Source organism: Pipistrellus hanaki (assembly GCF_964339955.1).
Source record: "Pipistrellus hanaki genome assembly, chromosome: 1".
Taxonomy (NCBI): domain Eukaryota; kingdom Metazoa; phylum Chordata; class Mammalia; order Chiroptera; family Vespertilionidae; genus Pipistrellus; species Pipistrellus hanaki.
This window is the reverse complement of record NC_140503.1, coordinates 109,486,551-109,492,467: the sequence shown is the minus strand read 5'-3', so window position 1 is coordinate 109,492,467 and position 5,917 is coordinate 109,486,551. Positions and strand designations below refer to the sequence as shown.

The window sequence follows — 5,917 nt, the reverse complement described above, 5'->3', positions numbered from 1 at the left end:
CATGCATGATTTTTTGCATCAGTCCTCTAGTATTATATAAAGGGAGAAAGAAAGAAAAAGAGACAGAAAGAGAATGACTACCCCAAGAGAGGAAAGAGGCTATAGTCAGCAGGTCTATTGGGTATGCCAATGAATTCAGTTAAAAAGCAGTTTACATATGCTAAGGAACTTGATTGTTTTTGAATTTATTTAGTTTTTTTTTCAAGTTTATTTCATAGTTGTTTGTGTATATCGGTACACTTTTGTAAAATTATACCTCATTACTAGAAATGAGACATTTTGAAAAATTATATTTTTAATTGATTTTTGTTGTTATGTAGGAAAGTGAACTCATTCATAAGCAAAAGAAGAAATTGCATAATAGATCTGTTTTTCTCTTTGTTTGATTGTCTTGAGATTATCAGTGAGTGAGCAATCATATAATCTGCTAGTGATGATAATTTTGATTGCTTCTTTCCAGTACTATGAGTCTCCACTTCTCCCTTTTTGTGAGATTTCAATGGCAGGAACTTCCATTATAATTGGAAGATTTAAATTGGAAAGTTTTTAGTATTTCACAGTTCAAAATGCTATTGTGTGCTGTTTTTAAGTGAATATTCAATTCCTAGTTTAATAAAAGGTTTGTTTGTGTCATTTGTGATTTTTGATGTTGTTTTTCTTGGTTATCCTCCCCCCTAATTCATAAAATCTGCATGACTAATGAGTTTAGCAAAATGCCTTTAGGGCATAAATTATACTAATTTTATAATTATTTTTAAACTTAGTTTAATTTTTAAAATATATTAGGGTTCTCCAGAGAAACAGAATCACTAAAATATATACGGACATACTTGAGAAGAGGCTTATTTTAGGCATTGGTTCATATGATTATGCAGATCAAGAAGTCTCACAATCTACTAACTACAAGCTGGAGAACCAGGAATGACAGTGGCATACTTCATTCCAAGTCTGAAGACCTAAGATCCAGGGAAGTTGATGGTGTAAGTCTCAGTACAAATTCTAAGGCCCCAGAACCAGGAGCTGTAGTGTCCAACGACAGGAAAAGATGGATGTACCAGCTCAAAGAAAGAAAGCAAATGAACCCCTCCTCTACCTTTGTTCTGTCTAGGCCCTCAGTGGATTGGATGATGCCCACCTGCATGGGTGAGGGCACCTTCTTTACTCAGTTGCAGATTCAAATATTAGTCTCTTCCACAAGCATCCTGACTGACACACTCAGAAATAATGCTTTACCAACTCTTTTGATAAATAGCAGGGATTTATGTGATTATCATAGTCCAGTCGAATTGATACATAAAATTAACCATCACAAATGACAATGACCATGAAAACGTATAATGTACTAGGCAACATGCTAAGTATTAGGTTATTTAATTATCACAATAAAGCTAGAAGAAAGGTATCAGTATGCCTTTGCATTTGGAAAAAGCTGAGATCTATAGAGGTTAAGCTTATCAGTAGCCACAAGTTTCTAAATATAAATCTATCCTAACCAAGACTATTTTGATGGATTTTGAGATATTTGGTCATTTAATTTCTATTAATATTAGTATAGTAGATTGCTGATGTTTATTGAGAAACTATATAACAAAATATCTAAGCCATTGAAAGTTATTAACACAATCAACCTTCAAAATAATCATGAGGTAGAACCTGTCATTATTCATTTTGTTTATGAGAAAACTGAGACCCAGAGGGCTTATTATGGTGAAATATCTTTGTATTTCACAAAATTTTAATAATTTGTTATGGCTTTAATAAAGTACTCAATTTAATAATAATTTTATTTAGAATAAATACACATTCTTATTTACAACTAGTCTGAATTTTATTTTTTTGTACCATAATCATTAGGTTAACCGGAAAGCTTGTAATGTTTGTGCACTCCAGAGTATAATAGAAGTTATTACACAAAAGTTCAAAAGAGCTCACCTGATAGTTATCTGGACCTGTATGTTTTTGAAGGGCAATCCTGCTAACCTGTTCAATCTATGTTATCATGGTGAATCATGTAATCTTAATGTTGTGTTAGTGAGTAGTAGTGGTTGCACCCTTAATGTTGCCCTAGTGGCCTATTAGCCATCTGCTATTTAAATAGGGGTTATCACATTTTATATTCTAAACTTATTTCAGTTTTAAGTTCTCTCTACTTCTATTTTGTAAGCCACCCAAATGAGTGGCATGGTAGCTAGTAGTCAGAAAAAATTTTTCTTGGCTGTATTTAGTTATTTCTTATTGCTTACAAGAGACCTGTAAAGAGAATAATGGAATCACAAATAAAATATTTTATAATACAAATTTCACCCGAGAGCAACAGAAATGAAACTGAGATGAATTCAACACATTGTAAAAATTTTAAAGTAGGATAATTCTTGTTTCAAACTTTGGAGAAAATACTCAGAACCAAAAATAGCAAAATGAATTTTCTCAAGCTGAACACACTATGTAACTAGCAAAAGAAATAGAACATTACAAGCACTTCTAAATCCTCTTACTACAGTCCTTTTCTGCTACTATTCAGTCTAGCTTGCATGAGTCTTTAACAGAAATAATACGCATTCCTATCACTTTATTCCTACATATATCCTCTTTTATTGAATGTTATTAAGTCTAATCTAAAGACAAAACCATTTCCTAACCTCACCATACATTACATACAAATACATATAAAACGTTTCCAGAGTGCTCAGCGAGCCTTCGAGGCGGGCGACTTCCCAGCAATCAGATCCTCGGACTTGCCTCACAGCGTGGCCCCCAAATGCCAGTCCTTGCTCCCACCTCAAACGAAGAAACCAAAACAGGCTGCAGCCCCCAAGCCGGAGAAGAAGCGGACCCCTCCGGACGTGCAAAGGGAGAAAAAGAACAGCAAGAAGCCATTAACATATTGATGAAATACAAAATGAAAGAGACTTAATGAACAAGCCAGTGAGGAGATTTTGAAAGTAAAACAGAAATATAACAAACTCCGCCAACCATTTTTTTCAGAAGAGGTCAGAATTGATAGCCAGAATCCCAAATTTTGGGATAACAACATTTGTCAGCCATCCACAAATGTCTGCACTGCTTGGGGAAAAAGATGAAGAGGCGCTGCATTGTTTGGCAAGAGTTGAAGTGACAGAATTTGAAGATATTAAATCAGGTTACAGAATAGATTTTTATTTTTATGAAAATCCCTACTTCCAAAATAAAGTTCTCTCCAAAGACTTTCATCTGAATGAGAGTGGTGATCCATCTTCAAAGTCCACTGAAATCAAATGGAAATCTGGAAAGGATTTGATGAAACGTTCAAGTCAAACGCAGAATAAAGCCAGCAGGAAGAGACAGCCTAAGGAACCAGAGAGCTTCTTCACCTGGTTTACTGACCATTCCGATGCAGGTGCGGATGAGTTAGGAGACGTCATCAAAGATGGCATTTGGCCAAATCCTTTACAGTGCTAGTTGGTTCCTGACATGGATGATGAAGGGGAAGGAGAAGAAGAACATGATAATGATGATGATGAAGAGGAAGGGCTGGAAGATATTGATGAAGAAGGGGATGAGGATGAAGGCGAAGAAGATGAAGTTGATGATGAGGGGGAAGAAGGAGAAGAAGATGGAGATAACTGACTAATGAACACAAGGATTCCAACCTTTTTTAATTTTCTCCATTTCTCCAGCCCCTGGGAGCAAGTTGCAGTCTTTTTTTTTTTTTTTCCTTTTTCTTTTATTCCCCCCTCTTGTGCTCAGTTGCCCTGTTTTGAGTCTAATTTTCTCTCCTTTATACCATGCTTCTCACCTTATTTAGGAGGGAATGTATCTTGAGCAGAATACAGTGGGAAAAGAATCTTTGCCCCTTTCCATTCCAAATTCATTTTTATCCCTTCCTATCTCAAGAAAAACTTAATGGAATTACCACAGTGTTCTGTGGGGAAAAAGAAAAGCCTTCTGCTGCCTTAGCTCTGCTGGGAGCCGGAGGTTGCTAGGCACCTGTGTGGTAATGCATAAAATTCTAGCTTTTTTCCTCCTTTCTCTGTATATTGGGCTCAGAGATTATACTGTGTCTCTATGTGAATATGGACAGTTAGCATTTACCAACATGTATTTGTCTACTTTTTCTTGTTTCTGTCTACTTTCTCTTGTTTAAAAAAAGAAAAAGAAAAAAACCTTAAAAAAAAAAAGGGGGGGGGGAGTTATAGAAGGTGAGCAAAGGGTGGGTTTGAGATGTCTGGGTGGGTTAAGTGGGCATTTTGACAACATGGCTTCTCCTTTGTCATGTTTAATTGTGATGTTTAACGGGCATCCTTGCAGTCTAAGATAACACTTTTAAAATAAAATTATCTCCTAATGATGACTTGAGCCCTGTCAAGTAGGATCTTACTAGGCATTGACATTCTCTATTGTAATTTTTTTCCTGTTTATTTTAAACTTTCTTTTTCTTTTACTGGGAAGAAAAGATGATTCTCAGTTTTAAACGTTAAAAGTGTACAAGCTGCTTTGTTACAATAAAACTAAATGTATACACAAAGGACTTGATGCTTTTCTCTCAGAACAAATTTCAAGTTTGACTTGTATAACATATTGCCAAACTTTGTCAACTAAACTTTATATTTTTTGATATGCACTTTGCAGATGATCTCAGGGCTATGTGGACTGAAAAAAAGAATTTGAATCAGTATATTAATGTCTCCATAGCTGGGAAACATCATGAGTACGGTTTGCTGTCAGTGTCTGAAAATTTTCAAATCATTTGGAATACCAGATTTCTCAAACTTAGTTCTGAGTATGTCGTGCCTTTAATTTTGTATATCAAATTGGTATTTTAAAAATGGGTCTATATTTACCTGGATATAATAACAGTGCCTGCCACCACCACCAAACAGACCTGGTGCTCTAATGCCGAGATACACATGGGGCTATTGCTGGCATGTCTGCACTGGCACTGTAAAGGTGGCCCAGAAGACAGGCTGGCAGAGTAAGAAGTGCGGATTGGTGGCTAAGAAACTCAGGTTAGGAGTACTTGTCTCTTAAGTACCTAAAAAACTATTTAGCTTATTGTTCTCAGTGAGAACAGTGTGTGTGAATCTGGGTGAGATGATGAACTCTGCTCTGCTAGATGCCATTGTGCATAGAGCAACATTTTTAGAAGCTACCTAATAAGGCCTAAGCTTTTTAATGCTGTAAAATATAGTAGTTGAAATTAAATGGCAGTTAATTTTTTCAGAGATGAGTTAATGGACAGCCTGGTCAAATTCAAAGCTATTTGATGTATAAAACTTTATAGTGGAACTATTCCATCAATAGGCAAAGTGTAATAAAACCTATCTATATGGATAGTATGCAATTTCTGCTCAAGTCTCTGTTTAGTGAATACATCACTGTATACTGGTCAGGAATCTTGCTCCAATAAAGGAACATAAAGATTAAAAAATAATAATTTAAAAAATAAAATTTTCCCAAAAATTTTGTTAGAAAATTCTTCCCTCAAGTAAATATGAACTAAAACATAGGTTTAGTCAATTGAACATAATTGTATATACTAAAGGAGTAAAAGGCATATTTTTCATGATACTGATTAAAACTAAGTGGAAAAATAGTATCCTATGTTCAAAGATCACATAAGTAGCATACTGAATTTTTAGAGTCACTACCCCTTACTCACATTAATTGGTTTATTTTGCTAAAAAAACACTACAAGTCCATTAATAATACCACTATATTAAAATATTACATTCTATTTAATCTAAGTTTACAAGTAATTGTTTTATTTCAATTTAAGTCATAATCTATGTTGAAAGTTTTATTTTCAGATGAATAGAATAATTTTCTTTTTATTATGTACATCTTTTGATTTAAAAAACTAGTTTTGAATTCATAAAATGCTCAAAGTAATTTTAAGGTGACATAATGTAATGTATTTCTGGAACAGTCTTTGCCTACA

At 34.5% G+C, this 5,917-nt stretch overlaps 1 pseudogene across 1 annotated transcript; it reads left to right on the top strand.

The window, feature by feature from the left end:
• The first annotated feature begins 869 nt into the window (after nucleotides 1–869).
• Nucleotides 870–3,606, top strand: LOC311620760 (protein SET-like; annotated as a pseudogene). Its single transcript has 2 exons — nucleotides 870–980; nucleotides 2,682–3,606. The product of its transcript is annotated as a protein SET-like (transcript).
• The last annotated feature ends 2,311 nt before the right edge of the window (nucleotides 3,607–5,917 follow it).